Here is a 23,047-nt window from a genome sequence, read left to right on the forward strand (position 1 = left end):
AATATTTTTGGTCAGGCAACTTTGGTTATTTTCGTTTATATTTCTACGTTTAGTAAGAACTTTGATCACATGGAGGCGTGCATGTCATGTCTCCCATTTTTTTTTGGGAGTGAGGTATATTGATTATTATTATATTTGCTGAAAGAGATGTATCAGTCTCTTTTTCATGAAAATCACTTGAAAAAGTTCGTTGAAAAAAAAATCGAACGGAGCATTTTTTTTGTTTAATAAATATTGATTATTTTTTCAGCCACACTAATGTACTGGTCTGCACAGTTCCAGTTTCTGATGGGCGACAACACAATGTTTCCACTATTCTCCAATAGAGTTCGCTTCCAGCTGCGAAAATATTCCGAAATAGGAATTTTATTTTCTGCGTGTCTTTCGACGTCAAACTGTCACCGCCGCCGCGAGAACAACAAAAATATGTCAACATCGCAAATTGGGCCGAAAAATCGATCCCGTCGGATGTAATTTTGAGTCGTCGCTCGTCTCGATTCGATTTCAAAACTGTTCGGACCGTTCAAAATTAAAGTTTTATAAGGGACTCCGCTCCTGCGTGTGTGCTTTACTGTTATTATTGTGAGTTATATCAAAACGTCCAGTTATTGTTGAGTGTAGAAAATTCCAGCTGAAAGCATGCATCCCATCGACACCTTATTTTGAATCGCAGGTGAGTAATACCTATATGCCTATAACTTGCAACATTGAAATGTGAACTGCGATGTGGCTTATCCTTATCAGTTTGATTGATGATTTTCGAATTTAAGTAGCTGAAAGATAAGATGGTTTAAGCTCTCCATTATTGATTTTTGACTTCATAGGTTTAGTTTTTCGGTTGATCTCAATAGGAAAGTCAAGCAAATGTATCATAATATACGAGGAATGTCGAAGAACGCTGATGGTTCAAGGTCGCCAACAACTGCTGCTGCTAGTTCAGGGATTTATGACCAAAGCTGGTTGAAATGATCATTCATTACCCACTAACATATATACACGGAGAAGTTTGGCTGTGCCAGCTAGCTGCGTATATACACAAATAATTTCGCGTTCGCTCGACGGTGTGCGCTGGTATTTTAATGGCCATATATACACATTCGGGCCTTGGGGACATTAAATGGTACAAGTGATGTGACATTGGACATTTGTTAGTTGCTTAATCGCATTTTAGAAGGATTATTTGTGATGGGTTTCATAGCATTTCTCACTTTGATCGTTGATTAGAGATTTATATTGATTAAGGGATCAACTCTTAGCAAAAAAAATTATAACATACCTACTTCCAGATTTTAAGACTGGGTTTATGTTACAATACGAGGTAAAAATTTGAAATTTTCATCAGGATTCTGCACTCAATTTTATTATTGGAAACATAAAAATTAATCGCTGACATAAATCTTTTTTGAATTCTTTCCAGCGATGTTTCCAAATTTTGAATCAAAATTGCGGTTTCAATTTTTTTCAAAGGGGATGTTCAATTTTGATAGGCCATCTAGAAGCGTGTTAATTGAGCCAAATGTTTCAGTTTCGGATGGTTTGGAGAGAACTACGGAATGTAATAGTAAGAAGTAAAATACCGTTTAAAAGTTTTAATTTTTTTTTGAAAACTTTACCGATCTTTGGTTTAAATTTTGAGCAACCATCTACAGTCAAATTTTACCGAGAATTTAGCGTTGAACCGAAAAATTCCGTGCTAGCAAAACTTACATTACAACTTGAAAGGGAGCGACCTAAGCTCTCATTTTCATAGAAAATGGCACCTAAAAAATTTGAAACTGGCAAAGGTTTCTGAATTTCTTAAAATGGCGGGATAGCTTTTTCTCAGCCTCTCAGCCACTTCAATGTCGAATTCGGCCAACATTGCAGTTCAAAAAATCTCACTAAAAATACAATTAGCTAAATTTAAAACATTTTGGAAGCTGTGGAAAGCATGGATATCTATGTTGTTAACTTCTTTAAGTAGTATTTGCGAAAATAGGAGTAAACATTTTTTCTGGTTTTCTCATTAAGAATAATACAAAATTGGAATTTTTAGATTGAATTTCTTGCGTTCAGAACTTCAGAGATCGATATGAGATTCTCAGACGCTTCCTAATTGAATCCGAGGAAGCTGAAAGAATGCAGACGAGACGAGACGAGACGCGCATTTTCAATGCCACCCCGGCGCAAGGGTGATGTCACTCGAATAAATTCACCCGGTAAACTTGTTGCGAAAATTCACAACTATTCGACGAAGAGACGCAACATCGCATCGCGGTGGTCGCCCAGAAGTTTATGAATGATTTATTTTCGAATTTACAATAATGTTTTCCCATGGGGCTTGGTTTGTAACCGAGTTGGTGTTTTTATTTTTCGCCAAATGAATTATTATTTTCCTTCCACAACCCTCGGAGCACTATACTGGATGGAGGTGCTCCACATCTGGGCTTCTTTTTCTGGGATGGGGCTTCTCAACAACTGCCTGAAGGAGGAACATCTTTGTCGCTCTAGTGGCGTTACAGATTCCAAGCAACTGGCAACGGCCAACGAACAACGGTGAATGTGAAGTCAGAGGATGTCCCTCATTTAGTAGTATTATTAGATTGTAATTTACCCTGATCGATGGCAGGCTGGCGGACTAATTCCATCATCCCCTCATTGGACATTAAATATGCCGAGGGAATCGGTGTAGGGAAATCGGAATAAACAGAACCCGTAGAATGGAAACTCGTTTTCTTGGGCGGTTTATAGGGGGGTAATCAGCAAATGTTTTGCATCGCAACCACAAGCCACTACTAGCTGTAATCGATATCATACTTTATGTACCTCAACATCGACTTTGTTACATGAACGTGCATTAAAAAGATTATGCAAACGTAATGCTTGTGCAAATATGATGGACTAGAATGTTTAGTCATAACGCATGGAATTTAAATCTTTTTTTTTTCCTATCTATTTTATTTTGAATCCTGTTTGAATATGTAAAGAATTCTACTCTTATATTCTCAATTCAGATTTCAAATTGATTTTTGAATTTTTTTTCAAACTGAGCACACATTTTGAGGAAAAAGTAGGACAGCGGGACATTCTACAAAAAAGCGAGACATGTCCCGCTTTTGCGTGACGGATGACAACCCTATGTTAACCCTGCGTTTCATGAATGTTAACTTTTCACAAAAAATGGAAACCTCTTATACACTTAATTGATCTGATTTCTATTTAAATTTGCAACAACAAAATTTTTATAGTTTTTTTTATTTGATGGACTTCAAATAGATTCTGCAATTCAGTCGCTTTGCCATCTTTTTCATTATTTTTGAAGCATGCGTATGTTCTGCTACCCTTCGTTCATTTATGCTGAATAACTTAAAACGTCCATAGGAACGATTTTATGGAGCTCCTATGTTTTTCTTCGCTTATTTTTTCGGTTGTCTGGAGCACATCGTGAAATTTTTTTTCTTATAATACAAGATTTGTTTCTATAGAGCGATCACTATACTTTATACTAGGCATGATTATTTTAAACAGCTGAGCTCTAAAAAATGAACGCTCATTCTGCAAACAAATATTTTGAAATATTTAATTTGAATAAATACTCGACTTAAAACCCAAGAGTTTTCCTTGTTAACATTAAAATAAATAATAGTGCTTAACTTTCAAAAATTCAGAAAAAAAACACTGCGATTTTTATACATGTGCCACGAGATTAACATTATTGCAAATGTATCATTTGGTAAATTAATTATTTGTAATAAGCACGAAAAACCAATTTTAAAATATAATTCGAATAACTATTATTTTTTTGAGCACCTGATTAAAATAAACAAGCAAAAAAAAATTAAGACAATTTTTCACCATCAACATTGAAAATATCACGAGTGCGGAAGTATGCGATAGTTTTCTAAGTTTATGAAGTTATGAATGTTCACATGATGTAAAATTTGTTGCTGGGACTTGCTGAGAACATAAACAAAAACATTTATTTAAAAAAAAACTTTTAAAACTGCAAACAAAATAAAGAGTTTTTGAAAGTTGCAGTCTGAATCAATTTGGGTAATTTTTGAATTTTTCAAATACTGGAGTCTGAAAAGCTACGTTTTGGTTCAAAACTCATCCATAATTTTTTGCAGAATTTTTAAGTAACATTTATTGAATAAATATTCGAATATTCGAATATTTTGAAAATTAAATATTTTTTACTGAAAAATCAACATCATTTTTGTTTTTTTCTCTGGAACCGAGCCTGCTAATTGTTTTTGTGCCAATTTATGAATTCTTTATAGAAAATTTTTCGCTGAACAACTTTGTCGAAGACCGTAACTTAGAATCATATTAGACAAAAAATCTATTAGCTGGTGAATAGGGGTTTGTCTTTTTGCAAAAAATAAATAAATTCAGTTGGCATCACTGCTAGGTGCTTATAGCGAGGTATTGCATGATTACTTTTCATGCAATAGTTTGCTAGTCACCAAGCAGTGATGTCAATTGAATTTATTGATTTCCAGTGCCAAAAGACATACTCCTGTTAAACAGCTAATAATTTTTTTTTGCGAAATTAGAAACAAAAGTACAGTCTTTGACAAAGTTGTTCAGCGAAAAATTTCCTATAAAGAATTTATAAATTGGCACAAAAACCATTAGCAGGTTCGGTTCCACATTAAAAAAACCAAAATTTCATTTATCAGTACAAAATATTCAATTTTCCTCCAAAATTTCAATTATGTCACTTTGGAAAGCTGTAATTCAATCTTGAACTTGACGTAGTTTGATACGGTTTGTTGTAAAATTCCATTTTATAAAAATCTTGATGTTCCGACAGCCGCTATTGTTCGTCTAAAAACTAAATATTAAAAAACTGACTCGTACATGGTGTCAAATGTATTCAAGAAGCAAATAAACATAAAAATAATAGTGTTAGTTCATTTTTAAATTTTGACTTTTGAACTGGTTTTTGGCTGAAATACTCGTAGGGGTTTGAAATATCAAGCTCTAAAAACAAGAAAAGATAAAAATAATAAATAATATTTTTAAACTGCGACCCAGAGATGGGTCTTGACTCAAACATTCAGTCAGCGAAACTTTTTTTGTAGAGAAATGAATCCAACTTAGATGAAATTTCAGGGACTAGATAAGAGAATTTCGGTGTTTGGCACCGCCTTATTTCTATTTTTAAACTTTTTCGCATGTTTTTCAACATCGATTTTCTCTTATCTAGTCCCTGAAATTTCATCTAAGTTGGATTCATTTCTCTACAAAAAAAGTTTCGCTGACTGAATGTTTGAGTCGCAGTTTAAAAATAGAAATAAGGCGGTGCCAAACACCGAAATTGGCTAGATATCCAAATACGGCAAACGCATCATTTCTCATCATAACTGACAACCCGTGCAGGATATGAGAAGGTAATGCAAATCTTGCCGTGCTTAAAAATGTCTAAACTTGATTCCAACTACCTTAAGATGAAATGATGGGAATAGAAATAGACCAAGAAAAAAATGATTATGATCACATGGGAGAACTATTCCCTTCATTCCGATAGACATCGACACTCAACCAGTATAATATTCATACGCCAGGTTGGTCTCCTGTAGTAGAATGTTAATACATGGGCCCCGGAGAGGCGCAAGATGTGGGTTCAAGTCTCACCGGGAGACAATGCGAATTTTTTTCGCATGTTTTTCAACATCGATTTTCTCTTATCTAGTCCCTGAAATTTCATCTAAGTTGGATTCATTTCTCTACAAAAAAAAAATAATAATAATAATAAATAATAAATAATTTATAGCACTTTTAAAGGTCTATAATTTGCGGATCGACGTTTGATTAAAACTTACCTTTCAAAGAATAACTTTATAAATTACAGTTCAATGATTTATTTAGAAACCATATATCAGAGTGCAGAATGCTCAATTGCTAAACAATGAATGCCAATGCTTAGTAGAGTAGCCCAAATTTGTTTGAGAAAACTGAAACTTGTGAAATCTTACGCATTGCAGGCTAAAACTGATCGAAGACCTAGCACATAGCCCCTAAAAACCACGGGTAAGAGTCTCGCAACGAGCCCTAATTTTTATGGAACGTTGAAACATTTAGTCCAGAACGAATATATTGTGTTCCATTGAGTCGAAGCACTAATGAACAGCATAAACACAATTTAGGAGAAATTTGTTCACTTCTATGTTATGTACTGAGAGGGGATCCACGTTTTTCACCACATCCTGAACTGAGGCAGTTTCTTACTGACGTAAACACGCATGACTTCCCGGTCCAAAGTTTTGTCCACTGGACCCGGTTTGCGTCCAGATTTTTTTTCCAGAAAAACATATTCTCCTCCAGCCAGGTATGGCATTTTTTTTAAATTTATTTATGTGGATCCTAGGCATTAGCCTTTTATCTGAGTTAAAACTTAAATAAACACTGACTTCTGATCTTAATTTGTTGTTAAACGTCTACTAACACTAGTTTTAATTTGGTCTCTGGTCATGCTCAAGTTAATTTCTTCGTCCTACGCGTTATAAAGTGCCATCATTCTATACATAGTGTCAGAGCTGTGGACTGTATATGGATAAGGGTCGGATCAATCACTTCAGAATTCCAGGTTACACTTAAAGGAAGAACGCAAGAATAACACTTGATAACTCTTTATTTTTCTCTTAAGGTTACAAGTACATTCTAAACTTTAACTTGGTAGGTAAATTCGCGTAACAAAGGATAATGATGCTTAAACACGCGGATTCGATTCAAAACTAAAACACATCACGACGCGCGCTTCTTTTTAAATCAGTTCGAATATTCTGGAACGGCTCCATACCGCTCGAAACCGCTGCGTTCGTTATTTTCCGAGAAAATGATAAAACGCTGCACTTGGAAACGTTAATTTTCAGTCCATGGCTTTTACAACATTCTGAAAATCGGTACAGTGCGTTTTGCAAATTTAAGTAATCTTTCGGATAACGAACGGGAAGGAATATTTTAAGATCATCTGCATATATCAGCACACACACGTCCTGTAGAACCTCGCAAAACTCATGCATAACAGTGATGAAAAGAAAGGGTCCCAAGTGACTCCCTTGTGGTACACCACTGTTAATCAAGAAAGTACCGTATCTGACGTTTCCTAGCTTCACATATTGAATATTTTGAATGAGGTATGAACGTATCCATTTGAGCTCATAGCGTCATAGCGTCAACCTGTAGTCCTTGCATCATCCATTTTGAAGTTCTTGAGACAAACTCTCCAAGAATTGTGACGGTCGATCTTCTTTGCAGAAAACCATGTTGAACGTCGGATATTCTCCTTTCCAACCATGGGTACATATGGTCGTAAACGATGCTCTCAAAAAGATTGGGTATGGCAGAAAGAATAGTGACTCCACGATAATTTCCAACAGAAAGCTTAAAAGCACATTTATGTATCGGTAAGATATGGGAAATCTTCCAAAACTTCGGGAAAACTCCTTCGTTAAGAGAATCCGAGAAAGGGCGAAGGGGTGGTCCTTCAAGCCCGCCAACGCACTTTTTTAGGAGAGAGTTAGTTAAACCGTCAGAACCTCCAGCTTTTATGAAAACAGGAGGCATCTTCAATCCATTCGAAACAATCGCATCCAATACCACGACTTTGGTATATAGTATACTAAACTTCAAATTTACATTCTGTATAGATAACATTCTAAGTCTTCAATGGTGAAATATACGGATAGTGTGATAGGGTGATACGGTCAAAATTTGGTCAAGGGAAAACGCGTGTAAATCGGTGAAATCGTTTATTTAAAAAATCAAATTAAATTTCTTTTTCAAGTTTAATTTGTATAAAATTCAGGAAAAATATTCAGTTAGGCTTCCGCTTTTCCAAATCCGAATTGCCGGCCCTTACGCTTAACCCCTGCCATCAGATTTTGTACAGCCACCTTGTCCACCTTTTTCGCCGCAGAAAGCCAGTTTGCCTTGAACTGCTGCTCGTCCTTAGCAGTTTTTTTTTATCTTCTTTAGGTTCCGCTTGACAATAGCCCAGTATTTCTCAATTGGGCGGAGCTCTGGCGTGTTGGGAGGGTTCTTGTCCTTGGGAATCACCTGCACGTTGTTAGCGGCGTACCACTCCATGGCCTTTTTATCGTAATGGGAAGATGCCAAATCCGGCCAAAACAGTACGGAACAACCGTGTTTCTTCAGGAAAGGCAGCAGACGTTTATTCAAACACTCTTTCACGTAAATTTCTTGGTTGACAGTCCCGGAAGCTATGAAAATGCTGCTTTTCAAGCCACAGGTACAGATGGCTTGCCAAACCAGATATTTCTTTACGAACTTTGACAGTTTCATGTGCTTGAAAATACACACAAAATACACTCCGGGATCACCCTTTGGCCGTCGTGAAAGTTAGAGTTACCTACAAAAAATGCTACTAATTAAAAAAATAAAAATAAATTGTTTATTGATTTTTTTAGCATACAAAATTGCAGGAAAAGACCTCAGGACGACATATCTCAGTAAAATAATGAATACCTTGCAGAAAACGTTCTCATCGAAACCGTCAAAAATGAGAAAAATTGCACATGGGCAATGATTTGCGTAGAAAAACATTTAAATCGATTTAAATACTTCCCAATTTTGAAAATTCTCTTCTGTGAACTGTGTTCTTGTTAATTTTTTGTTTAAATTCATTCATCCTCAAGCCACAATAAAAGCTACTGAACGTCGTCTGGTGTGGAGGCAAAATTCTTTTGGTAATGTAGTTTATTTACTCTCGTTCGCTTCCCCCCAGTTTCACGTTGTACCTTTTATAGTAGTAAGTTCCATGTCGATTCTCACCGGTCGGTGCTTCCAACCTGTGCTGTCTGCTGTGCCAGAGTTCCCCGACGACGACGCCTTCAGTTGTTTACCATTCGCCGGCGTGTTCGGAACGTTTTCGACCCTTCCCTAGTTGGCAAACGCGAGCCGCGCAAAACAAATAACTCGAACCGGTTTTTTTTTACATTTCATTCTACCTTCTCTCTGTTGTCAGTTTTCCTCTTTGATTGAAAAAAAATCAGAAACAAAATTGCTGACTCTCAATTATTTGGAAGTCGTTGCAGAAAGAGGAATAAAACAAGTTCATCGCCCAAAAGCTCTAAAGGTTGTCCGATTTGGGACCCACGCGAAGACCTTGTATTACCTTGACGACGACGCGCGGGGTTTTGATGCGTATACGGGGGGTCGCCATAGTGACGTTGTGTTTACCAAAATCAGTGCTGTTTGTGAATTGAGTCGTGTTATCGTGGTACGACTGTAGCGATATCGTGCTGTGAATTTTTGTCATTTCGTAACCTTAGGTGGTCTCTTGGCGCTCTGATTCGAGGTTAAAATTAGTAAATTTTGAGCGTCTTCGAGCGGTGGTTCCAGATAGTTGACGATAGCATCAACTGTTTTCCATTTACTTTTTGAAGCTGTGTGGCACATTGCCAGATGTAAGTCAAACTATAAACATTCATTGACTTTGGCCATTCGGTAGGTGCCTTTTGAGTAAATGCTTATTGGCAGAGATTGTTTAGGCATCTGCGTCGCACTACAAACAACTAACAAACATTTTTTTCATTAGTTTTTCATGTTGTTTATCGCTTTTCCACACATTCTCACTTTGAATCAACGTTCAAAGCTGGTCATTAAGTCGTAAACCCAAATTCTTTTATTCTTCTCAGCCTACCTTAATATTTTTTAGTGTAGCATCAAACAAGCCGCGTTTGCAAACTGAGTTTGGGATCGATTTTTCGAATTATCCACCATTAGCTATGTATTTTAAAGATAATTTGGAATCATAGAGCAAGTCTTTTATAAAGCAACTAATCGTGAAAAATTCATTTATTGGGACGAATGCCTCCTGTGAAGTTAAAATCGTAAAAGAAATGATAATTTAAGTCGTAGACCGTATCGTAAAGATCGTATAAAATGTCGCCTGAAGTCAGTTTAAATCGGATATGATAGAAAGTCCGCCATTGTTGTTAATTTTGAAATGATTTTTCTCCCGCGGCGGCTTCAAATGAGAAAATCATCGTCATATTCTCTCTGCAACCAGTAGTGCATCCAGGTGGCTAAAAATCAGATGGAAATTGATTAATATTGACCAATGAGAGAATAGTGTCGCTGGAAACGATTTAAAGGCTATGGGAGCAAAATCTTGCGCTCTCTTGCATTCTTCCAATAGGTACGAATAATCGGATAAATGCTGATTTTTCAACTTTTATACGATAATTCTTTCATGTATATGGAGCGTATATCAAAACAGCATAAGAATATAGCTACAAAAATGTTTGCTGGGTGATCAGTGATTTTGTTCCGTTGGAAAATGATCAAGAAAAACAAGAAAAAATGTTCAAATGTCACATTTCACGCGCTTGTACCGCTCACAAGCAGGGTTGCCAACATTTTTTTCCCAAATTCAGGGAGCCTTGAGAAGAAAAATCAGGCCAAATCAAGCTAACATCAAATAGTTAAAATGATGACCTGTTTTCCCTTTCTTACAGGCAGGTATAGTAAACGATCACCACCACCACGAATAATGAGCTTGAGACTTTATTTTATAAGTTCTATTCATTCTATTGATTCAGCTCGATGATTTATCAAGCTGTAAGTACGTACATATTTTTGTGCGTGGGCATTTGTTCATGTCTTTTTGAAACTGGGCTGGGCTAACCAATTTTAAATCAGTCTCCGAAACTTATAAAAAATATTCCATAAAAATTAGTGGATATTTACTATTTCATCTAAACATAAAAAGTACTCATGGTGGCTCCAAAAAGGTTGCCAACCTGGAAAAGTTTGATGATTTTTTTTGGTCACTTTTGTTTGATAATCTAATAATACATTCTATACATTATTAATGCCAAACGCCATTGTAGAAGTATCGAAAGTACTACGTTCTATGCTTAATTCCCTGCTTAACATCCATCTTCGTGGATCTTCTCATTTTTAAATTGCTTATTCGAACCATTTTCTATCATTTTATCTCGAAAACTCGGAATGTTTACTGTTTTGTAAAAAATGTCATGTTCAAACCCAAAAGTCTGAAAGAAAAGTAAAAAATCTGGAAATCTGGAAACTTAAAAAATTGTCTGACGAAAGTCCAGTTTGGCAGATCCAGAAAAAATCTGGAAGGTTGACATCACTGACCATACCCCATCGACTCGGGATTTTATTACCCGAGCGCGCCCATGGTCGGCATAGCGGCAAACCCGAAGCAATCGACCATGTGCGTGCTCGGCTTAAATCCCGAGTCGATGGGTGGTGATAGCAGGGTTCCTAACATTTTTTTTTTTCGAAATTCAGGAACGTGAGAAATAAAAATCAGGATACATCAGATTAGCGGAAAACTCTGTCAAAGTGAGGACCTTTTTTGGTCGTGGCTCCACATTTTGACCTCCTTCAGTGGTATCTCATGCAGTTCAATACCACCTTTTTCCATTACATTCACAAAAATCAGGGAAAATCAATCTAATTTAAAAAAAAAAAACAGGGAAAAACCTTGGCTTACCAGGATGTCAAACTGATCCTCTAGAAATCAGGCAAATCCTGTAAAATCAGGCACATTGGCATCTCTGCTCACAAGTGGTTTTTATCCGATAACGTATTAAAAAATTTGAAACTTGTCAATAAATTTGATAATTATAATCACACAAACCCAACGAAAAATTTAAAAAACAATTTTTTGACATGTTTTATACGATTTTTTAAATCAAAATTTTTGTTGGAAAAAGTGTAAATGTTGACACTCTTTACAAAATAGTCAATTAAAATATATGGATTGATTATTTGGGAATTTTTTAAATACGTTTTGAGGCCAACAAATACTGCTTCATTGTGTAGAAAAAAGATTTTTTTTATATCCAATGGGGTTGTTTTAAAAAGAGAACAAAAGTAGTCGCAAATGAGTGAATTCACGTCACGCAAACAGGAAACTTTCAAATTTTACGAGAAAATTTTAACATAGTAAAACAATTAAAAAAAAATCTTCTTTGGAAATATTAAGAGAAATCTGAAACACTCAATTTTATAGACTTCGGTTGGAATCCAGCTTAGTTACAACAGCTCGGATGAGTAAATTCACGTCACAAAATTTAATTTTTTTGTAATTTTTTTTTTTGGGAAACATGCTCTGAAAGCTGTTTTGACCCTCCAAGTGGTCGGATTTTTACAAATCGAACATAATTTAGTTGATTTATGAATTATTTCGTCATTTTCAAATAAAAGTACACAAATACTGAAATACAAACAAAAAAATTTTTTTTACTGCGAAAAACAGTAGTAATTTTGACGTATGATTCCTCAATATGTTGCTATTCCAGTGCCAGTCAAAATAAGGAAAAGTTAGGTAAAGATACTGAAAATTTATTACTGTACAAGTCGGAATAACAAAATATCACCTTTAAAAGTGTATATTAAATTTGAAGGCTCTAAAGAATTTTTCAGAATAATTTGAAATTTCGTGACGGGAATTCAGTTCACTATCCAGTTCTGTTTTAACTAAGTGAATTCACGTCACAACTTTAAAGAGTTTGTTCGTTGTTGTTCAATCGAGAAGCTATGAACATCAAATTGTGGGTAATTGTTTTCTCTACAACTTATTTTAAGACACCAATATTCTATTACCACAGAGAGAACAGGAAATCTCAGTGATATGTACTGAAGTCAAAAATGGTTAATTCCAGCGTGAATTCACGTCACAAAAGTAATCGATCACAACACAAATAACTTTAACTTGTTAATGACCAAATTATATTAATTTTAGAAAATTCAATTTGCGACCGTTGGCTACTATTTTTTTTTATTTTCAAGTAATTGGTTGACTGCTAGAATGATGAAAGTTCCAAAAAGTCCGGTAAAGCGATTTCACGACACAGTGCAATGTGTCAAATGTACTATGTTTACTTAGGCTAATGGCCTTATAAATTCAAAGGTTAATAAATGGTATCTGTCTCTGGAAAAATTGCTTAAACAAATTTATTAATGCTAATTGTGTACGAAATAAAAAATGAGAGCTTCCCTCGTGCATAATGCACAGCTATTCCATCTGGCCGAATTTTTTATACTCATATCGTTTGGTGTCCCTGACAACTGACTGAGCACAAACTTTAAATATTGGATGCTTAAATTTTTATAATATCAGGTGCAATTTCAACGTTCTGCTTGGAAGTGGCGTGTCCAGTTGGTTTGTATTTCGCAATACTAGGCAAATTTCATTTGTTTCTTTTTTCTTTTTTTAGTTACAAATTTAAGGTAAATGTACTTAGAGATTGAACAAAGATGCAATAATTTTTTAAAATTGGTTTTATCATAATTGAGGATTTTTCCTCTCATACAGAAATAATTAGCTCATCAATTCCGCACCGCATACCCTAATGCACTTCATTAAAAACGATTGCATACCACAATTTTACCACATATCCACCGACAGTCATCAAACTGACGAGGAGCTCCGCTCGCCAAGGAAGGAGCTTTGTAACCCGATGCAGTGGGGAAATTTTCAAAGATTTCACACTCGATATCCATTACACGTTCCAGCTCGAAACGTCTTTTGGACGGAGTGTATGTGGGTGGGCTATACAGTATATTAATGCTGAGCGCCAGTAGCAAAACCTTACAAAATAAGCTGTCCTTGAACTGTGACTGTGAATTAATTGATTTTTCCCATTGGTTAGCCGCAATTTTGTGAATTTCTCTATCGAAATTTGTAGATTCTAATGTTCAAGTAAGATATATTGTACGTATGTGGAAATTGTTTGCATTCTGAAAAAGTTATAATTAACCCTCCAAAGCCGTTCGGGTCAATATGACCCGAAGCGCACATTTCAAACATCTTTATCATCATTCCAATATACTGATGAACTGGTAGTTTTGACAGACCAAGTATGTTCTATGAAAATAATGATCAAATTAACGCCAAAAAACTAAAATTTGAGTTTCTAAAATCGGTTCATTGAGAAATGAAATACAGCTAAGCAAAGCCAAAACTGGATGTCGTTTTTTTAAAGTAAGACTTTTTTCTACCGGAAGATCTGTCATAGCGGTAAAAACTTTCATTGGACCCCAACATATCTATACATTGTCGGATAGATGGATTCTTGACAATTTTAAACATCAAAAAAATAATTAAATACAGAAAAGCTGTCAGAAGTTATGAGTATTTTAAAAATAAAATTGATTTTTCGGACTTTTAACTTTCTGAACCAGTTTCTGAAAACCTGGTAATACATATCGACTTTATTTTGAAATGTTGAGTAATTAGAATAAATTACCTACACAATGAATATAATATCATCAAAATCGGTTAACATTTACAGCCAGGAGAACGAAATCAAATTACAACTCATATTTCCCCGAAACGGATATTTAGCGAACGGCTTTGGAAGGTTAAAAATTAATATTCCCGTTTACTTGGAACGGAAAATTTCCTGATACAGGTACATTGCCAGGTGGTTCCATCGTCCAAATAGTAGATATAGTCACAAGAAATCAGCGAATAATTTAATATGCAGATGGATTACCGAAATAGATTAGAGGGGACCCACTTGGGCACTGGGCATGGCAGTAGAAGACTTCACCGGCCATTTGTGGTAGTCAGTGACCGAGAACTTACAACTGGCGACCGGCGCCGTGTCAGAAAAGGTTGCTAACATACATATATCGGTTTCAGTTGAGTGAACGCATGAACCTATAGCCTAGCTACAACATTACGGGACAACTCATTTCCAACAGAAGTCGATACTTGGTCGTTGGCGATACTAGTATTGAAGTGTCCTAAGCGACAAATGAGAGTAATTAAATTTCATCGATTTTTTTTAAAGTTCGTTTGCTTAAAGTGATAGGTCTGGAGGTTACTAGGAAAATCTAAATGATTTCCAGTTTCCCTGGAAAAAATGAAAGAGGAAATTTTAATCCTTTACGGAAGCATACAAGCCAAACATATTTAACATTGCTGATGTTGTTGTTACAATATGGTTTGAAAAAAACTTAACCATTAAACTAAACTAACAACACAAACAAATTTTACTAAAATTTCGTCTATAGAAAAACCAAATGTCATATGCCTATCAAAAAAAAAATTAGGCTACGTTTACTTTGTTCCTTGATAAAAATTCACAATTCTTCACAAATTCTTTCATTCATTCATCTTCTTCCTTCTTCCTTTGAAAATTCGTCAAAAATCCTGTGTTTCGTATTTATGTCAACTTTTCAATCCTTTTCAAAATTTATCTGATGTGACTTTAATCATTTTCCAGTAATAGAAAAGTACGGTTTTTGCACCATTTTTTTACATTTTTGTGGTCTTAAAAAATTTAAAAAAAAATACTTATGTGCAACCTATAGCTTTTAACAGCTTTTTTGGACACTGAGTGAAATGCTTTTTTAGCATTCCGTAGTCCGTAGGCAGCGTCCATAAAAATGTAATGATGCAAAATTAAAGATTTTAAGAATTCATTGAGGGTCCCCGAAGAAATTGTATTATTTGGATGCACCCGAATAAAATTACAAGACGCTAAACTTCCAATAATATCATACCTGAGTAACCAAAAGTTCCATAGAACGGTCTCTTAAAAGCTTACTCAGCCCTGCTTCAGGGCTGTTTAGCATTCTACTCGGCTTAAAATTTAAGTTCTTATCGATACTTTTAAGTTCCATAATCGAAACTGTGTAGCTATTCAGTAGACTGAGTCGATTTGGGGTCTTTTTTGAATTTCTCAAACCCTGGGGTCTTAAAGCTTCGTTTTGGTCCAAAACTCATCCATGATTTTTTGCAGAATTTTTAAGTAACGTTTACATGAGTAAATATGAACTTTTAGGTTTGTATGGGAAAATTGAATATTTTGTACTGAAAAATCAACATCATTTTTGTTTCTTCTGTGGAACCGAGCCGAGGCTTTTGTGTCAATTTATAAATTCCTTCAAGGAAATTTTCCGCTGAACAACTTTGTGGAATGTCATAACTTCGTATGTTTTTAGACAAAAAAGTTATTAGCTGTTTAACAGATGTATGTCTTTTTGGACTGATAAACCATAAATTCAATTGACACCACTGCTTGTGTCCCACGAAGAATGGCATGGAAAGTGGTCTTGCAATACCTCGCTAGGTACCCAGCAGTGGTGTCAATTGAATTTATTGTTAATCATTGCCAAAAGAAAGACACCTGTTAATATACTAATCACTTTTATGTATAAAAAGATACGAAGTTATGACATTCGACAAAGTAGTTCAGCGCAAAATTTCCTTGAATGAGTTAATAAATTGGCACAAAAACCATTGGCAGGCTCGGTTCCACAGAAGAAATAAAAATGATGTTGGTTATTTTAGTACAAAATATTTAATTTTCCCATACAAACCTAAAAGTCAAATTTACTCATGCAAACGTTACTTAAAAATTTTGCAAAAAAACATTGATGAGGTTTGGACCAAAAAGAAGCTTTTAAAACCCCAGGGTTTGAAAAATTCAAAAATGACCCCAAATCGACTCAGTCTATTGCATGAAACTTTGAAAGGATTTTTTTTTTTTCAAAAAAGAATTGTAGGTATTTGCTTTAATCTCTCATTGAAATTCTATACATTTATTTTGATTATACTGTTCCCGTTACTCTTAATAAATTTTATACTTACTTGAAAAATTTTCATGAAGATTTGAACCTGGACCTTTTTAGTGAAAACTGAACACGCTACCTCTGTACCATAGCCAACGCTTAGATTGATGTTATTTGAAACACCTATTTAACCCTTCGTTTCATGGTTTTTTTATTTTTCCTTAAAAATCATTTTAAACAGTTGATAATGATGAGTACATTAAGAAAAATAATTAAAATAACATACAATTTTTCCACTTTTCCATACATTAATTGTTGCAAATTTATTACTTTATGAAACGAAGGGTTAAAGTTAACTCAGGTTGATCACCTTTTTAGAGTAGGGTTTATATTTAAAATGTAAACCTTTGCATTCATCAAATGATGCATCAACTTTTTCTAAACCGGACTCGCATGGTTCGTGATTAAACGTAAGTTTTTTAGTGTGGTTTTTTATTTTTGTGAAATGTGTGCCTTACTTTTTTCTTTCAAATTGTAGTTTAAACAAGACGAACCCCAAACGGTTGGTCTAAAAGTCTATTTTTTTACTACCCAAGTAACCAGAAATCACATAATACTTAATTTTGTACTTTTAAAGTTCAGATTTGGCTGAATAAAAAGTACTCGAGAGAAATGAAGTACATTTTCCTTAAGTGCTTGATTTGGACTTCTGAACGAACATTACAAGTCTGAACAAGTAGCATAGAACATTTTTGTGCATTCCAAGTAGAGTAAGGTGGGGTAAAAGTACGTTTTGGGATTATCACAAACCGAGAACAGTAAAATTCAAAACTCTGGCATGGATTGCTAGTGATTTGGACTAACAACAACCAGCCATAATTTTTTTTTGTATAAATTGAAAATACTCCGAAAAATGAGGTAAAGTAGCTTTTTTGCTTAAATGATGTAATATTTCAAATAACGGCAAACATGTTTGTGCAATCAAAAGTCTGGCTTTCAATGAAAGTTTTAATGTGTCTTTTTAGTTGTTTTGAATCACTATCAAATGCCGAAGAAAGAAATTAATTACTTTGTCTCTGTTCTGCACAATAAACTGTGAATCATAAGAAACCTTGAAGGGGCAAAAGTACGAAAGGTCTACTGAAGTAAATCTGAACGGACAATGTTAACTTCTTTTTTAAATGCTCTGGAAACATCAGCGCATATTTTTGTCTTGCTCGCGCGAAAAATTGCTCCAATACGATGAGAACTGGATTTTGAAAACCTGCTGAATATGGAAAGTTAGTGCAGAATTCCAAATTCGCGCAGGTTATTTGCCCATGTATAGGATTTGTATCAGAAGCGAACAAAAAAGCTGCTGCTGTAAGCAGAGATTAATACAAAATAATTATCCTGTTGACTTCATGCAGAATTGTGGAATTTTGAATGGTTGTACTTTTACCCCACATAAACTTTTGCCCCAGAGGTGCGGTAAGAGTACGTTTCGATAGCAGTTAGGCATTTTCACTACTGCTATCAAATGCGCCGATCGATTATCTTCGTAATTTTGTAGAAGAGAGATAAAAGTCTAAAGAATCATATGCTGTTCTTATTTTTTGGAAAACAAGCGGCAAAATTTTCTAAAAATAGGATAGCCCTAAGGTCGTACTTTTACCCCACCACACTCTACCTTACAAAATCCGGATATCACCACAGTAACCAAAAGTTTCATAGAACGGTCTCTTCCTTTAACCCAATATATTGTAGTGATTTACTGCGATTTCTTTTGTCATTTACAACATTTGAAGTTAAGCGAAAGCGGCCATCTTGGATTTCAAGGTGGCGTCAGATAGCGAAATTCGACTATTTCCAATATTTGTAGCGTGTGGCTAAACTGAGCGGCTAACATGAGTAAGAGAGCGTCACACGTTTTTGATGTGACGGGCTCTCCAGGAAATACACTCGTCACACGAATATGGGTCCCATGGCGACAAACGTGTAAAGGTAGGGTTGCCATGCGTCCCGCATGTCCTGCTTTTTTGTTGAATGTCCCGCCGTCCCGCTTTTTCCTCAATATGTCCCGCATTTTTCATGGAAAACTTTTACAAAATTTACTGACAACACAAAACATCTTCCAAATCGTCTTTTTCTAAAAATAAGCAACACGACACAAACAATTTTCGAATACGTCTGTTTTCTCAAAACAAGCATCATTTTTTTAGAGTGTACATATATTGTCTTATGAATAGCCCTAAAGTTACAATAAGATTCTAATTCAGTTAAGCGTTCTTGGAGCACGTTTAACCAATGCAATGTAAACAACTTTAGTTTGATGAAAATAATGTTCAAGTTGCTTCCAAATGATTATAGATCGAAATTTTTCGACAGACTCTTCTTATAGTTTTTATAGCTTTTATACACCACCTTTTTTGACTCAATTGTCCAAAGTATACAATGTTGGAAGTTTCTAAATTTTTTAAACAAATTTGGAATGTATATATGTTATTGCACAAAGGTTTTTACGCGATATTAAATCCACCGTTTACATGTAGGAATTGATATACTGCTCTCAAATAACGTATTAATTTGCGAGATTCGTGGAAAATTACCGTGCTTATGGTGAAAAACCGTGTAAATAGAAGTCATGTAAGAAAAACTGAAGGAGTCAATCCGTGTTAAAAAACCTTAGTGTACTTTCTATGAAAAACTTTGGCTGATGGTATACGTATAAGTTAGGCAATACAATTTAGCTTTTTTTTAAAGTATCTTAAATGTCCCGTTTTTTGTTGTGAAATGTCCCGCTTTTTTTCTGAAAGCTTACTATTCTAAGCTGCCTACTCTAAACTTTTATTTCCCTGACCCCTCTACCCACATTTCCTTTTCAGCGTCAGCTTCTCACAGCTATTTAAACGCCACAAAAAAAAATGTTCCGCTTTTTTCTGAAAGTATCTGGCAAGGCTATGTTAATGTTCAGTGGAAGCCGCCATCTTGGATTTCGAAATGGCGTCTGATAGCGAAATCTGACTTCTTCTAGTTTAGACCTCTAGCCAAAACCCATGTTGTGGGGTTTCATGCGATTTATAGTCATTTACAGCATTTGAAAGCTAAGCGAAAGCCGCCATCTTGGATTTCATTATGGTGTCGGATAGCGAAATTCGACCTGTACTGATTTAGCAATTTCACCAAATACTGTGGGAATTTTATGTGATTTTCAGTGATCAAAACTATTTTAATGTTCAGCGGAAGCCGCCATCTTGGATTTCCATTTAAATTGGTGACTGATAGTGAAATTCGACTTCTACTCGTTTAGCCCTTCCATCCAATACCCATATTGTGGGAGTTTAATGCGATTTTCAGTGAATTACAGTATTTAAATAATCAGTGGAAGCCGCCATCTTCGATTTCAAGATGGCGTCAGATAGCGAAATTTGACTTCTTCTAGTTTAGGCCTATCATCCAATACTCATATTGTTTCATGCGATTTTTAGATATTTACAGCATTTAAAGGTTCCGCGAGAGTCACTATCTTGAATCTCAAGACAGTGACTGACAAGGCGTCTGATAGAGATATTCAACTTAAACTGGTTAAGCCAGGGGTGAGCAACCTTTTGAACCAACGGGCCAATATAATATTAGAATTTTGTCGGCAGGCCGCACTTAAAATATTTTTTTTTATAATAATTATGAGAGCTTCCCATCATATTTAAAAAAATACAAATTTTTGGCCCAATGAAATCTGAAAAAGGCAAGATAAAACGAATTCACGTGTTGAATAACAGAAATTCAACACCACTTTTAAATATCCCATATCGAAAAGGTAAATCACTAAATCTTTGCCATTTTAAAATTCTCTCAATTTTTTAATAGCACTTCTTGGCAAACATTCGTTCTTACAACATTTTTATTAAAACCATTATTTTATTTACATAGTATTCCGTCTTACGACATAACTTGACGAACATAATTCCTAAAATTCACTCGGTCCATGGCAACCGTTCTCCAATTTCTCGGGCACCCCACGTTATTAAAACCAATGGTATCTACTATTTGTCATCACTTGAATTTAAAAATTTTCTGGAGCTTACCACAGTGATAACTAATCGTGTGAAAAATATGTTTTCAAAGAAATCACCGTCTTCTTAGCGTTGGAAGTTGAAACGCTAATTGACTTTCTGTGATTTTTTCCAAAATAAAAACTTGTCCTGAAATCCTAGATATTTTTTTTACAACGGGTAAATAATCCCGTTTTTTTAATTGAAGTTCTGTATCGGATCATTTCATTGATATGTTGAGCAAAATTGTCGAAATGCCAGAAAAATGTGCAATTTCACATATTTTAAGCAACTCTCTTCAAAACTACATTCTTGATTCTGGAATTTTTAGGGCTTGTGATATAGCTCAGTTGGCAAGTCTGTTGTCTCCTGAGCCGATGTCCGCGAGTTCGAGCCCAAGAGTAAACATCGAACACAGTTGTACCGGATAGTTTTTCAATAACGATCCGCCAACTGCAACGTTGATAAAGTCGCGAATGCCATAAAGATGGTAAAACGACTATAATCAAAACAAAAAAAAAAAATCTGGAATTTTTATCCAGATTTTTATAATTTTTATTCTTATTAAGATATCATTGGGATAGGGAAAATTTTTTTTCCGCGTGTGTCAAAATCGTTGTAGGAAAATTCTTTTCCATGTCATTCAATAAGGGAAAAATTAAATTAAACAGTTTCCTCTAATAGTGAAGATGGATTTACCTTAAAGGCCCTCGAATTCCTATGCTGCTCTACTCAGAATTTCCTAGAGCGAGTGAATAAGTCTAGCGAGGCAGAGTGTTGTTCTCCCGGCCGGATGTGCGGCTCATTGGGCAGGACGAGTTTGCAACGTCCTCTTTGGCAAAAATTCAAGTAATCCGAAACTAAGTATATTTTTTTCTTTTTAATTCATTTTTAATGCATTTTTAAAGCAGGTTCTATGAACTTGAAAATGTTGTTTAGCAGCGGTTTGTGATGCACATTAAGTGCTTTGAGAAGCATTGAAATTTTGATTTACTTTCCGAACCGTTTTGAAGTTTTAATTTAATTTAAAGTTTTCGTTTTGGCATATCACGGTTCGTTTGAGTTAATCAGGGATGTTTGTCTTGTCCGATTTTTATATCATGATTTTTTTTTATTATGCTAATGATACTTTTTGACAAAGTTTACTCGTTATTACGATGAAACTGTTAAATTTGACCGACAAAGATAAAAAAAACACTTTTAAAGTAAAATTTGACAATAAAGGTACAATTCTCAAAGTTTTTCCTTTATCAGTACCTAATGTATATCTCTGTCTCGTTATTTTTTAGCGATCTTATTTTAAAATTTAATTTAGAAAAGCGAAATTAAGCCACTTAAATATTAAAGAGTAACAATGTTATTACTTCGCGAGCTAAAATACTTACCTTAAATAAGTACCAAAAAGTATTAAACTTTCTGCAAACCTTTCCCAAAATTCAACATGTTATCATCAATTGCATCATCTATAACTTTTTGATTCTTGTTCCATGTTTTTTTTAGTGTTTATTTGTTAATTCTGTTCAAGAGTCGTTTCGAGAATCAGTGATGTGTTAGAGATTATAGTGAGGGAAACAGCTAGCTTGTGGGAAATTCGAATGATTACTTTTCTAATTGTTTGAGTGTTCATAATTCTTTTTAAATTTTCCAATTAAAACACCTCGCAGATATTATTAGGAGTTTCCTTACGAAAATGTCTAGGAGCATAGGAGGTGTAGGTCAACCAAAGATCGCACCATTTTCCAAAAATGGCTCCTGATCCAAACCTCTCCCTTACTAAAAAAAACCCCCTTTCGAGATACTTGAATATAGATTCGCAGACGTCTATACGTTTCTATAGCTGGTGATACTGACTTATCATTGCTCCAGAGCTTCCAAAACAAGTTTTTGAAGAAAACTGGAATAACAGATTTATGGTTGATCCTAAAAAGTATCTTACTAACAATCTTTCCTTCATCCCTCTTTAACTACTAGGACGTGGCCGGCGCCGTTATTGATCATTTTCTAAAGGGAGAGCATGAGTTTTGTGCATTGAGAATGAGTTGCTAATCCCAAGCTGCATTCTTTTGGCCCTTGTACAAAATTGATGGCCTTGATCAATCACGAAGTAGCAACCATTGGTGATGTGGAACTCGTTCTACTTAGCCACGCCAGCGATCATGAAATTCTAAATGCATTGGATGATTCGATACAATTTAATATTATATTTTTATTAAAAACATGAAAAAAATGGCGGTATTTTTGAAGACTAATTCAAGCATTTCGGGCTTAATGATTTAAGGTGGATATGAGTAGTCAAACAACCTAAGCTAAGCTTAGCTTATTAAGATATCATTAATCATTAATAACACTAGTTTACAAAATTTTAAAAAAATCGTGAACTTGATTGACTGACCAACATTTTTAATGTAAAATCGGGCGCTGAATCCGAAAATGAAATTCAAAAAAATCTAAGTAGAACCATTTTTGAGTTATGCTCCAAATATGAAATTTCGAAAAAATTAAAA

General features: G+C 34.9%; 1 protein-coding gene across 1 annotated transcript in view; it reads left to right on the forward strand.

The window, feature by feature from the left end:
• Window positions 1-444: 444 nt before the first annotated feature.
• LOC129746591 (ankyrin repeat domain-containing protein 39-like) overlaps window positions 445-23,047 on the forward strand; it is a 52,178-nt gene continuing 29,575 nt past the window's right edge. The window contains exon 1 of the transcript XR_008737321.1: window positions 445-673. The gene's annotated coding sequence lies outside the window, so the exon portion shown is untranslated. The remainder of the gene's footprint in view (window positions 674-23,047) is intronic.

This window comes from Uranotaenia lowii, chromosome 2 (genome assembly GCF_029784155.1).
Source record: "Uranotaenia lowii strain MFRU-FL chromosome 2, ASM2978415v1, whole genome shotgun sequence".
Taxonomy (NCBI): domain Eukaryota; kingdom Metazoa; phylum Arthropoda; class Insecta; order Diptera; family Culicidae; genus Uranotaenia; species Uranotaenia lowii.